The following is a 17,384-nucleotide window of genomic DNA, read 5'->3' as shown; positions in this document are numbered from 1 at the left end:
CTTCTGCATAGACAATTACATTACCTAGGAATTATTATAGTTTGGTTTCCTCCTTTCCAATTCTTATACCTTTTTTTCCTTCTTATTCTGCTGGGCTCAACCTCTGGTACAATGTTAGATGGAAGTGGTGATGGTAGGTATATTAGTTTGCTAGGGCTGCCATAACAAAATACCATAGTCTGAGTGCCTTAAACAACAGAAATTTATTTTCTCACAGTTCTGGAGGCTAAAGGTCCAAGATCAAGATGTCAGCAGGTTTTCTTTCTTCTGAGGCCTCTCTCCTTGGCTTGTGGATGGCTGTCTTCTCACTATGTGTTCACATGGTCATCTTTCTGTGTGTGCAAGTGTCTGGTATCTCTCCTCTTCTTATAAGGACACTAGTCATATTGGATTAGGGCCCACCCATATAACCTCTTTAACTTAAATAACTCTTTAAAGGCTCTATCTCCAAATATAGTCACATTCTGAGATACTGGGGGTTAGGACTTCAACATATGAATATTGAGGTGACACAATTCAGCCCATAACAGTTGGCATTCCTGTTTCATGATTTGAAAGGTAATGTATATGTTTCATCATCAAGAAAAGTATTTACTCCAGAGTTTGCTAGAAACACCATCAGATTTAGGAAGCTTTATTCCTAGTTCATTTAGAATTTATTTTAAATTCAGTGACCGTTGAATTTATTTATTTTTTTAAATAATGCTTTCTTTCATTTGTAAAAGTAGTGAATAATATTTATAGATTTTTAAAATTTTTTTTATTGAGTTAATGATAGGTTACAATCTTGTGAAATTTCAGCTGTACATTAATGTTAGTCATTCGTGTTGTAGGTGCACCACTTCACCCTTTGTGCCCACCCACCAACCCACCTTTCCCCTGGTATCCACTAAACTGTTATTAGTCCACATTTTTAAATTCCTCATATGAGTGGAGTCATACACAGATTATCCTTCTCTCGCTGGCTTATTTCACTTAACATAATTCCCTCAAGGTCCATCCATGTTATTGCAAATGGAATGATTTTGTTCTGTTTTACAGCTGAGTAGTATTCCATTGTATATATGTACCACATCTTGTTTATCCATTTGTCTGTTGCTGGGCGCTTAGGTTGCTTCCATGTCTTGGCTATTGTAAATAATGCTGCAATGAACACTGGGGTGCATAGGACTTTTGGGATTGCTGACTTCAAGCTCTTTGGATAAATACCAAGTAGTGGGATGGCTGGATCGTATGGTAGTTCTATTTTTAATTTTTTGAGGAATCTCCATACTGTTTTCCATAGTGGCTGCACCAGTTTGTATTCCCACCAGCAGTGTATGAGGGTTCCTTTTTCTCCACAACCTCTCCAACATTTGTTACTATTAGTTTTAGATATTTTTGTCATTCTAATGGGTGTAAGGTGATATCTTAGTGTAGTTTTGATTTGCATTTCCCTGATGATGAGCGACGATGAGCATCTTTTCATGTACCTATTGGCCATCCGTATATCTTCTTTGGAGAAATGTCTGTTCATGTCTCCAGCCCATTTTTTGATGGGGTTGTTTGATTTTTTGTTGTTCAGTTGTGAGAGTTCTTTATATATTATGGATATTAAGCCTTTGTCAGATATATGACTTGCAAATATTTTTTCCCAGTTAGTGGGTTGTTTTTTTGTTTCAATCCTGTTTTCATTTGCCTTGAAGAAGCTCTTTAGTCTGATGAAGTCCCATTTGTTTATTCTTTCTATTGTTTCCCTTCTCGGAGAAGGCATGGTGTCCGAAAAGATCCTGTTAATACTGATGTCAAAGAGTGTACTGCCTACGTCTTCTTCCAGAAGCCTTATGGTTTCAGGTCTCACCTTTAGGTCTTTGATCCATTTTGAGTTTATTTCGGTGAATGGTGAAAAAGAATGGTCAATTTTCATTCTTTTACATGTGGCTGTCCAGTTTTCCCAGCACCATTTGTTGAAAAGACTTTCTTTTCTCCATTGTATGTTCTCAGCTCCTTTGTCAAAGACTAGCTGTCCATAGATGTGTGGTTTTATTTCTGGGCTTTCAATTCTGTTCCATTGATCTGTGCACCTGTTTTTGTACCAGTACCATGTTGTTTTGATTACTGTAGCTTTGTAGTATGTTTTGAAGTCAGGGATTGTGATGCCTCCCGTTTTGTTCTTTTTTCTCAGGATTGCTTTAGAAATTCGGGGTCTTTTGTTGCCCCATATGAATTTTAGGATTCTTTTTTCTAATTCTGTAAAGAACGTCATTGGGATTCTGATTGGGATTGCGTTGAATCTGTAGATTGCTTTAGGTAGAACGGACATTTTAACTATGTTTATTCTTCCAATCCATGTACATGGACTGTCTTTCCATCTCCTCATGTCATCATCCAATTCTCTCAGAAAGGCCTTGTAATTTTCATTATATAGGTCCTTCTCTTCCTCAGTTAAATTTACCCCAAAGTATTTTATTCTTTTTGTTGAGATTGTGAATGGTATTGTGTTCTTGAGTTCTTTTTCTGTTAGTTCATTATTGGAGTATAGAAATGCTACTGATTTATGCAAATTGATTTTGTACCCTGCAACTTTGCTGTAGTTGTTGATTACTTCTAAGAGTTTTCCAATGGATTCTTTGGGGTTTTCTATATATAAGATCATGTCGTCTGCAAACAGCGAGAGTTTCACTTCTTCCCTCCCTATTTGGATTCCTTTTATTCCTTTTTCTTGCCTGATTGCTCTGGCCAGGACCTCCAGTACTATGTTAAACAAGAGTGGTGATAGAGGGCATCCTTGTCTCGTTCCTGCTTTCAGGGAGATGGCGTTCAGTTTTTGCCCATTGAGTATGATGTTGGCTATGGGTTTGTCATATATGGCCTTTATTATGTTGAGGTAGTTTCCTTCTACGCCCATTTTGTTCAGAGTTTTTATCATAAATGGCTGTTGGATCTTGTCAAATGCCTTCTCTGCATCTATTGAGATGATCATGTGGTTTTTATTCCTCAGTTTGTTGATGGGGTGTATCACGTTGATTGAATTGCGGATGTTGAACCATCCCTGTGTCCCTGGTATGAATCCCACCTGATCATGATGTATGATCCTTTTGATGAATTCTTGAATTCTGCTTGCCAAAATTTTGTTTAGAATTTTTGCATCTATGTTCATCAGTGATATTGGCCTGTAGTTTTCTTTTTTCATGGTGTCCTTGTCAGATTTTGGTGTCAGCATGACGTTGGCCTCATAGAATGCGTTAGGAAGTGTTCCATCTTCCCTAATTTTTTGGAATAGCTTGAAAAGGATAGGTATTAAATCCTCTCTGAAAGTTTGGTAGAATTCCTCAGGAAAGCCTTCTGGTCCTGGGGTTTATTCTTTGGGATGTTTTTGATTGCTGTTTCAATCTCTTTCCTTGTGATTGGTCTGTTCAAATTGTCTGCCTCTTCTTGAGTGAGCTTTGGGAGACTGTAGGAGTCCAAGAATTTATCCATTTCCTCTAGGTTATCCATTCTGTTGGCATATAGTTTTTTGTAGTATTCTCTTATAATCTGTTGTACTTCTGCAGAGTCTGTTGTTATTTCTCCTCGCTCATTTCTGATTTTGTTTATTTGAGCTTTCTCCCTTTTTTTCTTTGTAAGTCTGGCTAGTGGTTTGTCTTCTCAAAAAACCAGCTCTTTGTCTCATTGATCCTTTCTACTGCCTTTTTCGTTTCAATAGTATTTATTTCTGCTCTGATTTTTATTATTTCTCTCCTTCTGCTGACTTTGGGCTTCATTTGTTCTTTTTTCTCTAGTTCAGTTAGGTGTGCTTTAAGGTTGCTTATTTGGGATTTTTCTTGTTTGTTAAGATGTGCCTGTATTGCGATGAATTTTCCTCTTAATACAGCTTTTGCTGTATCCCATATGAGTTGGTATGGCATGCTATCATTTTCATTTGTTTCCAGGTATTTTTTTATTTCTTCTTTAATTTCTTCAATGATCCATTGCTTGTTCAGTAGTGTGTTGTTTAGTCTCCACATCTTTGTGCCTTTCTCAGCTTTTTTCTTGTAATTAATTTCTAGCCTTATAGCACTAAGATCTGAGAAGATGCTTGTTATTATTTCAATTTTTTTAAATTCGTAGAGGCTTGTCTTGTTTCCCAACATATGGTCTATCCTAGAGAATGTTCCATGTGCACTTGAGAAGAATGTGTATTCAGCTCCTTCAGGGTGGAGTGATCTATATATGTCTATTAAGTTCAGTTGTTTTAGTTTTTCATTCAGCTCCACTATTTCCTTGTTGATTTTCTGTCTGGATGATCTGTCCATTGATGTGAGTGGGGTGTTGAGGTCCCCTACTATTATTGTGTTGTTTTTAACATCTTCCTTTAGGTCTGTTAATAGTTGCTTTATGAATCTTGGTGCTCCTGTGTTGGGTGCATAGATATTTATAAGCGTTAGTTCTTCTTGATGAAGTGTCCCTTTGATCATTATATATTGTCCCTCTGTGTCTCTCTTTACCTGTCTTATTTTGAAATCCACTTTGTCTGATATAAGAATTGCAACTCCTGCCTTTTTTTTCTTGCTATTAGCTTGAAGTATTGTCCTCCACCCCTTCACCCTGAGCCTGTGTTTGTCCTTGGGGCTGAGGTGTGTTTCTTGGAGGCAACAAATTGTTGGATCTTGTTCTTTAATCCATTTTGCCACTCTGTGTCTTTTTATTGGAGAGTTCAATCCGTTTACATTGAGAGTGATTGTTGATGCATGTGGACTTAATGCTGTTAATCTGTTGCTCATTATCTTGTTTTCCTGCGTTTCTTTTCCTGTGTGCTTTTGCCTACCCATTTAATACTGCAATTTCTTATGCTGGGTTTCTTAGATTTTTCCTTATTTATGATTTGTGACTCTGTTCTGTATTTTATTTTAGTGTCTACCCTGAAGTTTGTATTTAGAATCTCGTGTATAATATAGTCTATTCTCTGGTGGTCTCTTACTTACTTGGTCAATACTGATTTAGACCCTTTGCTCTTCCCCTCCTAAATAATTATTTTCATTTCTTATTCCAACTTGTGTTATGAATTTGTAGTTAGAGTGATAAGATCGTCCTTGCTTTGGTAGTTTCCTCACCTTTCCCCTAATGCTATAGTTGAATATTTGCTATCCTGTGCTGGTTCTATCCATCGGTCTCCCTAGTCTGTGGATTGTGACCCCTTTCTCCCTTTTTTCTTTTTTCAGGTATGAGAGCCTTCTTGAGGATTTCTTGTAGTGGAGGGCTTTTAGTTACAAATTCCCTTAACTTTTGTCTGTCTGGAAAAGATTTAATTTCTCCCTCATATCTGAAGGAAATTCTTGCTGGATAGAGTATTCTTGGCTGAAGATTTTTATCTTTTAAAGCTTTGAATATGTCACTCCATTCTCTCCTAGCTTGTAAGGTTTCTGTAGAGAAATCCGCTGACAGTCTGATAGGGGTTCCTTTATAGGTTATTCTCTTCTTTTTTCTTACTTCCCTGAGTATTCTTTCTTTATCTTTCTTTCTTGCCAATTTTACTACTATGTGCCTTGCAGTAGGTCTTTTTACATTGACAAACTAGGAGATCTGAAAGCTTCCTCTACACACATTTCTCTGTCAATCCCTAGATTTGGGAAGTTCTCTTCAATAATTTCGTTAAGCACACTTTCTGCTCCATTTTCCTTTTCCACGTTCTCGGGAATTCCTATGATCCTTAAGTTCTTACTCCTCATTGAATCCACTATCGCTCGGAGATTTTCCTCGTTTTTTTTAATTCTTAGTTCTCTTTCTTCCTCTGTCTGGAGCCATTCAGCCTGTCTATCTTCAATTATGTTAATTTGCTCTTCTATGCATTTATAGATTTTTATGCAAACCACCCTTGCATTCTTAGGACATGCCCAACTTGGTCACCATATATTATCCTTTTAACATATTTCTAAATTAAATTTGCTAATATTTTGTTTGGATTTTTTTGAACTGTGTCCATATATTATTTGGAAATATAATTTTCCCTTCTCATACTGTCCTTTTCTGATTTGAATATCAATGTTATATTAGAGTCACAGAGTGAGTTAGGAGATGTTCTCTTTTTTCCTCACCTCAGGAAGAGATTATATAAGACTGAAATTATCTGTTCCTTGAAAGTCTGGTAGAATTTACTTGTAAAACCATCTGAACATTGTATTTTCTTTCTGGGAGATTTAAAATCATCTACTTCAATTTCCTTAGCAATTATAGGTCTATTTATTCCTTCCATTGCATTGTGAGTCTGCCTTTGTAGGGTATTTGTCTGTAACTTCTTCCACTTTGTCAAAGCTTTCAAATTTACTGGCATAGAATTTTTATATTTTCATCTCTTTATGGGTCTGTAGTTATGCCCCCTTTATTGTTGATACTTGTGCCTTCTTCCCCCTACCTTAACCTCAGGAGTTTATCTATTTTATCAGTTTTCTCCAAAGAGCACTCTCCGTTTTATTGATCTTTTTCATTGATTTCTGCTACTATCTTTAGAGTCATTTTTATTCTTACATTTTTTAAATTTATTCTGTTCTTTTTCAAACATCAGGTGGATACTTAGCTAGTTAATTTTTAGCCCTACTTCTTTTCTAATACAAGCATTTAAGACTAAAAATTTCCCTCTATGTATCACTTTTACTGCATACTACAGTTTTATATATAGTATTTTCACTATTGTTTGTTCCAAGTGTTTAAAATATTTCCATTACGATTTCTTCTTTAACCCAGTTATTTAGAGGTTTTTAAATCTCCAAAGGAAATCCTTTGTTAAGTTTATTGACATAATTAACAACACTGTGGTAAGATGACAAAGATAGTATAGTACAATTTGATTCTTTGATATTTTATGAGACTGGCATTTATGGGCTGGTGCATGAATTTTTTAAAATATTCCATGTATGCTTGAAAAGAATGTACATTTTCTGGCTGTTGGGTTTGAATTATTTGTGCACTCAAACTTTTGTTTTATTCAAATCTGCTAAATCTTTAACAGTTTTATATTTTCTTCTTCATTTATCAATAATTGAAGAGAAGTACACTGAAATCTCCTAATGATGATGCGTTTCTCAATTTTTCCATGTTGTTCTTTTCGTAATGTTTATGAGCTCAGGTGGCTGATCTTAATGTCTGAGAAACCTGAGGGCCTAAACTGAGGGCACTTTCTTCCAGAAAAAGATTTGCATCTCTCAGAAGCTAGGAAACATTATGGACCTGGATGACTTTAGCCTCTTCCAGGACCCTGGCTTAAGATAGGCGCTAAGGTCAGCTTTCCTTTGCTTCTAGTCCCAGGCTTATCCCCCAATTACTAGCTTAAGAATGCAAGGCATAGGATAGAGTGAACTCAATTCATATTTGAGTGACAACTTTATTTAATTTACTAAAGGCAATATAAATTAAAATATGGTTCCTGCTCCCAAGGAATTTATAATTTTTTTTTTTTAAAGATTGGCACCTGGGCTAACAACTGTTGCCAATCTTTTTTTTTTTTTTTTTTTAAGGATTGGCACCTGGGTTAACAATTAATGCCAATCTTTTTTTTTTTTTCTGCTTTATCTCCCCAAACCCCCCCTGTACACAGTTGTATATCTTAGTTGCAGGTCCTTCTAGTTGTGGGATGTGGGATGCCACCTCAACGTAGCCTGACGAGTGGTGCCATGTCCGCACCCAGGATCCAAACCCTGGGCTGCTGCAGCGGGGTGTGCAAACTTAACCACTCGGCCACAGAGCCAGCCCCAGGAATTTATAATTTAATGGCAGATAATGACAGATATTACTACCATTATAGATACTATTTCTTAATTATCTGTTTTGTGCTGGATACTTTCACCAGCCTTGTATGACAAACTTCTTGTGTCCTTGACTTAACATTCATTGCTCAAATTGTTGAAAATGCATTCTTGAATGCTTTCTTTCTTTGACTTCTCCCTGGATTTTCTTCCTTTCTTGTGGGCCACTCAGTCTTTTTCAGTTTGATTCAAAATGAATTTCTTCTGCCTACTTTATATTAATTAGGTTGGCAACTGACCAAAGACATAACTCAATCTGACTTGAACTGAAAGAAAATGCTTTTGGCTCATGTAACCAAGAAATCTAAGGTGGGAGTTCTGGCTTCAGGCACAGCATGATCCAAGGACCAAATGATGTGGTCAGGGATATTTCCCTATTGTGGTTCTACTTTCTTCTGTTTTGGTTCCTCTTTCAGGCAGGTCCTCAACTCATTGAGGCAAGAAGATTGCTAGGAACTCCAAGCCTACACACTTCTTACCACAATTCCATCTTCTTCTATCCAGGCAACAGAATTCCCAGAATATTTACTCTGGCAACATACCTAGCTTTGAGTAAGTACATGGTTCAATCAGGACTAATCATTATGTAAGCCTTGACTGGCTGGATCTAAGTCACATACCTACTTCTGAAGCTTGGACTCCAGTGACAGAATGAATAGAATAGAAAGCCTAAGTTTTCAAATGCTACTAAGGCCCTACATAATTTATCCTTACTTCACTTCCCACCTTTGTCCCTCCTGGTTCATACTACTCCAGCTACACTGGCCTTCTTACTATCTTTAAGGATGTCAACCACACTTGCCCTTTAGAGTTTCTGAATTTACTGTTATCCCTGCCTGGAATTTTGTTAACCCAGATATCACTTCAATGCAGTCTTTGTTCAAATGTTCCCATAACAGGGAAGCTTTTCTGGACCATCCTAGATCAATCCTAGATCAACCTCCCACTCCCTACTCTTTACTTTGCTTTATTTTTCTCTGAAGCACCTATCTACAAGACCAAATAACAGCAAATGCTCATATACTGCTTTCTATGCAGCAGGCACTAGATTAAGCACTTTACTTGATTAACTAATTTAATGCTCTCAACAACCCTATGCAGTTAAGTTCTATTACTGTCCCCAGTTTAGAGTTTGGCAAACCAAAGAACAGAAAGGTTAAGTAACTTGCTCAGAAGATGGCAGATCTGAGATTCAGATCTAATCAGAATGGCTCCCAAGTTTGTGCTCTTAACTGCTAGACTGTTACCTCTTATTGTCAATCTGCCCACACCAAAAAATAAGCTGCATGAAAACAAGCACTTTTTACCATGATATATACCTGGCTCTTTGGTATATAATAGTATACACTCAACAAATATTTGAGGAGGGTGATCTAGTCGGAAGGGAGAGCAGATGCTGGGAAGGCCTTAAACATGCACTACACACATGCCATCCTAAACACTCTGCAGACTCAGAGCTCATCTACTCCAGCCACTTCATTATCATCTATGTGATGACTCAACTGCACATTTCCAGCTCAAATTACTAGCCAATCCAGAACCTGGGAGTCACCCTTCTCTCATTTACCCTATACCCCATAATCTGACCAATCTGAATAGCTCCTGAATTTATCCTCCTCTCCACCCTCACAGCCACTATACTTTAGATCAGGTCACCATCTCCCATGGGCTAATGCAATAGGTTCCTAAGTTTCCCTATCTTTCTGTCTCCCCATTTCATTCTCCACATTGCAGCCCAAGTGATCTTCTCAAAGTAAAGCCTGGTCATTTTGCTCCTTTTCTTAAAACTCTTCGATGGCTCCAGATATACCAACCTCAGAAGAATGTCTTAACAAAGCATTCAAAGCCTATTCTAATCCACCCTTGCTTATCATTCCAACTTTATTTCTTCCTGACTTCCATCATATACTACGATCTGGCCTTAATGGAGTAGTTTAAGTTCTTCAAAGTGCCGGGCTCTCTCATCACCTGCCTTTTGCACATTTCTGTTCCTTGTGCCAAGTACTGGTTCTCCTGTCACGTGACTGCTATTTGCCTTTCAGGTCTCATCTTCCCTGAACTGCCAGGGGTGGGCTTGGCATGCACACATAGGACCCTAGTCTTACCTCTATCATAACACCTGCATTGCAGTATTTATTTGCCTGTCTTTCCCACTAAACTGTGTATGCTCTCTTGAGCAGAGACCCTATCTATTGTGTTCAATGATATATTTCCATTATCTAGAATAGGTTCTGGCAGATAGTAGGCAATTATATTGTAAAATTAAATGAAGCCCCATTTTACTGACGAAGAGGTACCTAAAGTTGGTAAATCGCAGAGCCCATATCCAAATCCAAGTGAGTCTGGTTCTGAAACACATGTACTTTAGTGTATAGATCCTTTTTAAAAGAGGGATAAAAATTCTCACGGACCACTTGCTTGATGAATTATTTTAATTATAATGCTACTTACAAAAGTATCTATTAGATATAGTGACACTAAACAAAATCACTGCAAACCAACATTAATTTATAAGATGGATGATATTTTGCTATAACCAGATTACTGCTGTCATAATGAATATGCCTAACCTACTATATACTTTTTTCTATTTAAACTAATATAAAATTTGTTTTTACAGTGTTTAAAATCTGCGATAAAATCATCTGATCTACATTTATGTAAACCCATTATTTACTTATAAAATATGCTTCCATATTCTTCACTAGCCCACACAATTAAATCTATACCATTTGCTATCTGCATTGCTGTTAATCAAATATAAATACATAGTACTTTCCTTTTAGAAGGATGGCCATCCACATTATCCATAAAATGTTTTATCCATTTTAGATTGTCAAGTAAAAACAAATACAAGATAGGAAAAATTCTCCTACAGAAGCCATCATCCCCAATAATATGTACACATGTACAGAGATACCTAAGAAATGTTACTTTATTTTGTAATCTCATTTAAACACACACACACATGCATACACATGGGCAATGCCACCACAAAAAGCAGAAGCCTGGGCAACTTTTCAGATTGCTCCTGTTCCTCCAGAAGGATTTGAGACCTCTGCCACAGTGTTCCTTGAGCGTCTCTGGCCTTGCCCCAAACTTCTCCAGGGCCTCCTGGCTAAAGAAACAGGACTAAGATACAACCAGGGCCAGCAAGTTCCACTGGGATGGCGCTGTTTTTGCAGGAGCTCAGACACAATCAGACTGCTTCAAGTCCTCTAAAGCAATTGGGACAAATGGACCAGACACCTCCTCCTAACATTTAGAACTTTTCAAGTAGCTGCTCTAGCCCAGAAATTGATGGAATCAAATCAGAAGGTCACCATTGTTCAAGAGCCTGATAGCAATTACAGATTCATCTCTTTCAGAGATTTCCCTAAATTATTTTGACTATTCATCAGACTGAGTAAGATTATGGCATGAAATTTCTAGAAGTATAATTTTCTACCTATTCCCCTTCATTTGATGGAGCAGACAAGGATAAGTCAAAGTCCCTGAAAGAATACAAAACATACTGTCAATTTCCGCCCCCCCCCCCCAGAGAAGATATGATCGGTGTGGGAGCCACTTCAAAGTTTCCCAGTGCCACTGGGCCCTGGTCTCCCAAAATATAATTCACCTTTGGTAAAGGTCTCTGTTGGCATCGGCTGGTTCTGATCCAGGAACTTGGTCCCTAGTTTCATTTGTTTTTGTTCTGTAAAATAGTATCACATCTCATACTATCTTTCACCTGGGGTCTCTTTAGCCAGAGCTACTAAATTAGTTTTCTTTCACAACTATAGTCTTCTGTAAGTTTCACATCTGGTGTGAGGCAGAAAAACAAATGAAGCAAAATGCTGGATGATATAAAGTCCTAACTTATCCCATTCTATTTTCTCTTCACCTAGTATCTTAGATTTACTTTGAAGGGAACTAGGTGGATGTACAAGTGACTCCCAAGCCTTCAACTGTTTTGTCCCAAAAAGGACTTTGGAAAATGTGTACCCCCTTACATACTGACTACTAAAATGTATAAATTTAATAACTACCAATATGTAATTTCTGGCATATTGTACATTGTGTTATATGTGTTTTAAATATATCATTGTCAAAACCTTGGCACTTGGCTCATTCAGTCTGTACAAAATGGCCACTAAATAACCTAACTGGCCAGTCCTCATTATCGAAAAGGTCTGACTTCATTTGAATTCAAAGCAGTGAGTATATAAGCATTCCCCTTACAACCTACTCTCTCTCAAATTCTAAGATTGATAGAAGAAAATCAGAGAAGGCAGAAGTTTGTTGTCTGGGTGAAATATGCTCCTGACCCCTTAAAAATTTCTCTCTTTGGGGCTATGCATTCTGGATTTTTCCCTTTGTTTGGGTTGTTACCCCAAAATTTTTACACAACGGGGCAGAACACCAGAGTAAGAACTGGGATGAATGAGGCAGCCCTTCTTGTGTAAAGAAGGAGGGGGGATTTGTGTAAAATGAGTTGGTAAAGAAGTCCTGAGGCATCCATTCTCTTCCCAGGAGAGACCACTTTAAATTCAGGGTGCACAGGAAACTGAGGATTTGCAAAATAATTCCTTAGACTATACCACCATTTGAAAGTGAAAATTACTTGTCCCAGAGTATTTCACCTACCTATGCTGAAGGTAGGATAATAAAAATATTTCCAAGTCAAAGTTTTCTAAAATTTCCATTTGAATTATAGAAGTTGTAACATCTCAGTTCATGAATTTTACAAGTTTGTCCTCTGAATTGAGTCAAAAAACAATTAAGGTTAATTCATCTCAGAATATTTACACTTAAATTTACATACATACTCAATCATAGGAGAGCCGTTTGCTACGTTAAGTTTCACTTGGAACAGCTAATATAAAACATGCTGAATGTGATTAAACTTTGAGTTTAGTTGCCAGTTATGATTTCCCACAATTTGTTTTTAAAAAGTCACAATATTTGGTCACCAAGAACTGTCTCATCAGTCTTAATAGTAACACTGTCTTCTACTAAAAACTTTGTTTCACCGTGTCAAAATTCTATCTAAAACTCAAGTGTCTTAAAACAGATTCAGGGGGAAAAAGGTGAATAAAATATGAGCATCCAAAAGAAAAAAACTATGAATAAAAAAATTCAAAACCCAGACATGGACTCAACACAATTCTGCCAAACTAACAAATTCCTGTCTTTGTTATTTGAAATTTATTTTGGCATGATTTTTAAAAGCAGATCCATTTTTTTTCACATTTTCAAAAAGATATAAGAATCTGAAGCAATAGTGAAGAAAGGACTAACTTCTAAAGGAAGTTAGTGACTGTGTCCTTCAAAGTCTTTTATAGTATACAGAAGTTTTGCTTGGTAGAATTCCAGATTATAAGCTAGGATATAATCTACAAACATTATTTTCTACAGCATCCAAAGAAGACTCTCCAAATCAAAACCTAAATACACTATTTTATTAATATATGACTGATTGTTATGCCCGAGTTTGAAGCAAAAATATACTGGCTTCTTTAAAATAATATTGAGTTAGGGTTATGGTCATCTACATTACTCCTTTTGACTAGAAATGCCAGTACACCACAGCTAGCACCCACTTCACACTCAGTTCTTAGAGGCCAAGTTGGGAAAATCAGTCACAAAGAGGAAGCCAGTAGAAAAAGTCGCTTTTCCTTTTCTTGATGGAAAAAAAAGTATGAATTGGACCACTCAGAAATATTTAACATTACAATTAAACTCATAGCTTTTCAATAGTTGTAAAGTTTATAGTTTTATGTAAAAATATATCATAGGTTTTGATGACTAAAGACTACATTTCAAAGTTTTACTTATCATTCTGAAAGCTGTCATCTCAAATTTGAGACCCTTAATTTTGTCTCCTTCTAGTTCTTTCCTGTATACATAATTGTTTAATATTCCATGAATGAGTCTGAACACCATTATTACTGCTACATCTGAGCCCACTACTTCAAAGAAGAAATAAACTTATTATTGTCAAGGACCTGATAATCCACAAAAGACTAATAAATTTATTGTTTGTCTAGCATAAGCATTACTTACACTAAGCACAGATAAATGGTTATTTGCAAAGTTGTTTTAGAGGGCATTTTGGGAGACTAAAGAAGCATCAGAAAGGAAATTTTGTTACCTCAAAATACAATTATAGGTTAAATTTAAGAGTTTTTAAATGCTGACAACACAAGTCCTAGAATACATCGTCATTAAGGTAAAAATCACCTCCTTTATTGTACAGTAATTTCAACAACGTATTCACTTTCCTAAGAAAACAATAGCATCCGTTTTCTACATGACAAACTACAAATATCAGCATGGTGCAACCACAGCAGAGGGAGGTACAGGTGCATTTCTAATTTGCAGAGCCGGCATTCCAAACCGAGGGTCACCCACCTCTAAAGGGTTACTGCAACTGACCTGACCAAGGCCCGCATCTTAGAGTGCGTTCCCCAGGACAAGGTTTGGGGCTAATTTAAGTAATATAACTGATGTGACCGGATCGACAAGAAAAGAGTACTCCACGGGTCATGGTAATCACCCAAAAAGTTGCTTAAGACACAGTGTTCCATTTAACGATGTGTTATGGGAACTACAAAGACAGTCCATGCCTTAACGAAACTTACCACAGAAGAGAGAAAGTAAGCAAAAACAATACAACCAGAGTAAAGGTTCACGTAATACAAAAAACACAACGGAGGACAGGGACGGGCAGGATTTGAGGAGGAGAAAACGGAATTTCTACGGAGAGGGCAAAGCCACGGAGGATCAAGAATTGGGGAGAATTCCGTTGGTTAGGATGAATTAACGAAAGAAGAAGAAATAGTTTAAAGATTAGAAGGTTACGGGTGGCACGCCACAAAACCAAAAATCAAACCCCAAAACCCTCCCGCCCGAAATCACCGTCCGCTGAGGCACGACCTGGCTAAGAGAGCCCGGAGGCAGGAGGGTAAGCAGCCCCGCGTGATTTTACAGCCCAGGTCGTTATTCTTCCAGATCAAAAGCATCCCCGGCGGGGATGAAGCGATTTCCCCCGGTCAGCACGACCTTGTCCCTCTCCCCGAGCGGCGGCCGGCACCTGCCGCAACCTCCTGCCCGAGCCGCTCCCGGCTGCGCGGCTGCCGGCCGCCACGATGCCCCGCCGGGCCGCCTCCCTCCCATGGAGACCAACGTCTCGCTCTCCGCGGCTCCCTCCGACCCAGCCGAGGCGGCGAGGGCAGCGCGGGGTCCGCGCCGAGCGCCGCCGCCCGCCGTCATCCAACTAACCGTTACGCGCGGCTCGCGGCGCCGAGCGTGAGCGGGAGGCGGGGGCGCGGCCGGAGCGCCTTCTACTGCACGCGGCCCGCTGCGGGGCTCTCCAGTGTCCTGTGAGGGGGGCGCCGCGGGCTCGTATATACCCCCGCGGCCGGAGCATGCGCACAGGGGGCGGAGTCGGCGCTCCCGGCCGCCCGCCCCGCTGCAGTCGAGGTGCCCCCTCACGACCGCGGGCGCCGCCTTCGTGTGTTCCCCGGCAACCTCGCGGTGACCTGCACGTGTGCTGGGCACCGACGTCGGCGTCAGTGTCAGTTTCTGGCGGAGAAAAGGGAAAAGCCGCCCGGGAAGGATGGGGCGTGTCCCCGGGGGCCTGACTCAAGGGTAGGAGGCGATGGGCGCGCGGAGGAGCCCGGAGGTGACTGGAAGTGGAGCGACTGGCCAGGGTTTGCATGGACGTGGACCTCAGGGAAGTCGTTCCAACCCTCTGAGCCTGTTTTCTGTTCTCTGAAATGACAACAGTGATGGAACCGTCCTCGTAGGCGCTTTTGGTGGTTTTGATAAATTAGGGAACTTGCTTGTGGGCCTTGATGAATAGTACGTATTATTAAACACAGAAATCGGGAAAGAAGAGCAGGTCGGAGGGTGGCGAGAATGACACCGAGAGGGAGAATGTGTATGCCTGGAAACATGGAGAAATGAGAATGCAGAGATGCCTAATTTTTATGCACACTGAATGCTTGGAACAGGATGTAAATATAGTTAGCCGTTTTGGGGGGACTGATTACAAACTCAGCGCTTCACCTGAATCCTCACAACCCTGTGAAGCAGGTACTATTAACATTTTACAAATAAAGGACCTGAGAGGCTCAGACAGGTGAAGCCACTCTCCGGAGGTCACAGAGCTAGCAGTGGCCAACATTTGAAGTCTGAAGTCACAGCTTGATTTTATCATGAGCCCCTGTAGGTTCTTGAGCAAGTCCAGACGCCAAAGTGTATCTGTTAAAGTGATTACCTAACCTTGACTCTGTGTGTGTGTGTGTGTGTGTGTGTGAGTGAGGAAGATTGGCCCTGAGCTAACATCTGTTGCATCTCTTCTTCTTTTTGCTCCAGGAAGATTTTGGCTGAGCTAACATCTGTGGCCATCTTCCTCTCTTTTCTGTGGAGTGCCACTGCAACATGGCTTGACCAAGGGTGCTGGGTCCATGTCTGGAAACCGAACCTGCGAAACCTGAGCTGCCGAAACAGAATGTGTGAACTTAACCACTGCACCTCTGGGCAGGCCCATAATCTTGACTTTTAAGAAATACCAAAAAAGTATAAGTTAAGGCTTCTGCTTTCCAAGAAAGTACAAGTTCTGTGAGGAGACTGAGATACAAATGATCCAACATTAGTTGAGCATTTGCTGCACGCCAGGACCTTGTCTTACCACTCTCTCCCCCCCGCACGTGCACACGCACGCGCGCACACACACACACACACACACACTCTTAATTCTCACAACAACCCTGTGAGCTAGCCCTAAGTTTTTGGTTTGCAAATGAAGGACCTGAGATTGAGAAGTGGATTTTGGGGGATCAGGTCCTGAGGGGTCCTGTGTGCTTTCCTCTCACCCACTCTGCCTCTGTTTCACAGCAAAGTTTTCACTAACAGTTCAATATGTTAGTAGAAGACAGTATGGAGTCTATGACCAATGCTGCTTATGAGCAATAACTGCTTTTTACCTTCGATGAATGCAGAGAGGGAAGGTGCTGGGTCATTGGGGTGGTCAGGACCTAGCACAGCAGTGCTTAGGACTGTTAGGGTGGCAGCAGCATTTGGGTTGAGTTAGGGAGACAGAGTTGGCCTGAATTTATAAGGGCAGTGGGAAGAGGAAGAACAAGGTGATTCCCAGGAAATTTCTCAAAGAAGGCCTATAAAACAGCAGTATGGTGGATTCAGAATATGGACTCAGGAGCCAGACTGCCCAGTTTCCAAAAAGCAAAGTATCTAATTAGGTTGTTATGGTAATAAAAGTAGTGTTTGTGAAGCACTCGAACAGAGCCTAGTGTATACAAGTGCTGAGTACGTATTTGTTGAAAACAAATAGGGAAGTCATTTGGTGTAAACTGAATTCAGCCTGACTTTGTTCTTCCTAAAGGACCTGACTTGGCCATCGAGCATGCATTGTATATCTGCTTTAAACATTTGCTGTGTCCCAAAGACAAGAACAAATGCCCTTAAGATAAAGGTGCAACTCCCCGCACCCCCACATTGGCATTTCCTTAAGGATAAGTGTCTTTCCTTAGGCTAGGAACTGATTGCTGTGCTCACCTGTGACCACCCAGCTCGGGACAATAGACCTCCCACCCTGCTGTGTCCAATGAGACAAGACAGCAG

At 39.6% G+C, this 17,384-nt stretch overlaps 1 protein-coding gene across 4 annotated transcripts in view; it reads right to left on the bottom strand.

The window, feature by feature from the left end:
* Positions 1 to 15,333, bottom strand: part of LOC100064182 (monocarboxylate transporter 1) — a 29,293-nt gene extending 13,960 nt beyond the window's left edge. Inside the window, exon 1 of one of the 4 annotated variants that reach the window (XM_014740217.3) lies at positions 15,021 to 15,333. The gene's annotated coding sequence lies outside the window, so the exon portion shown is untranslated. The remainder of the gene's footprint in view (positions 1 to 15,020) is intronic. The other 3 variants (XM_070268491.1, XM_023641387.2, XM_070268492.1) reach the window with 3 other exon arrangements.
* Positions 15,334 to 17,384: the final 2,051 nt, after the last annotated feature.

The sequence above is a fragment of the Equus caballus genome, chromosome 5 (genome assembly GCF_041296265.1).
Source record: "Equus caballus isolate H_3958 breed thoroughbred chromosome 5, TB-T2T, whole genome shotgun sequence".
In the NCBI taxonomy this organism is placed as follows: Eukaryota; Metazoa; Chordata; class Mammalia; order Perissodactyla; family Equidae; genus Equus; species Equus caballus.
Note: the sequence above shows the minus strand (reverse complement) of the source record. Positions and strands in the feature narration are given on the sequence as shown.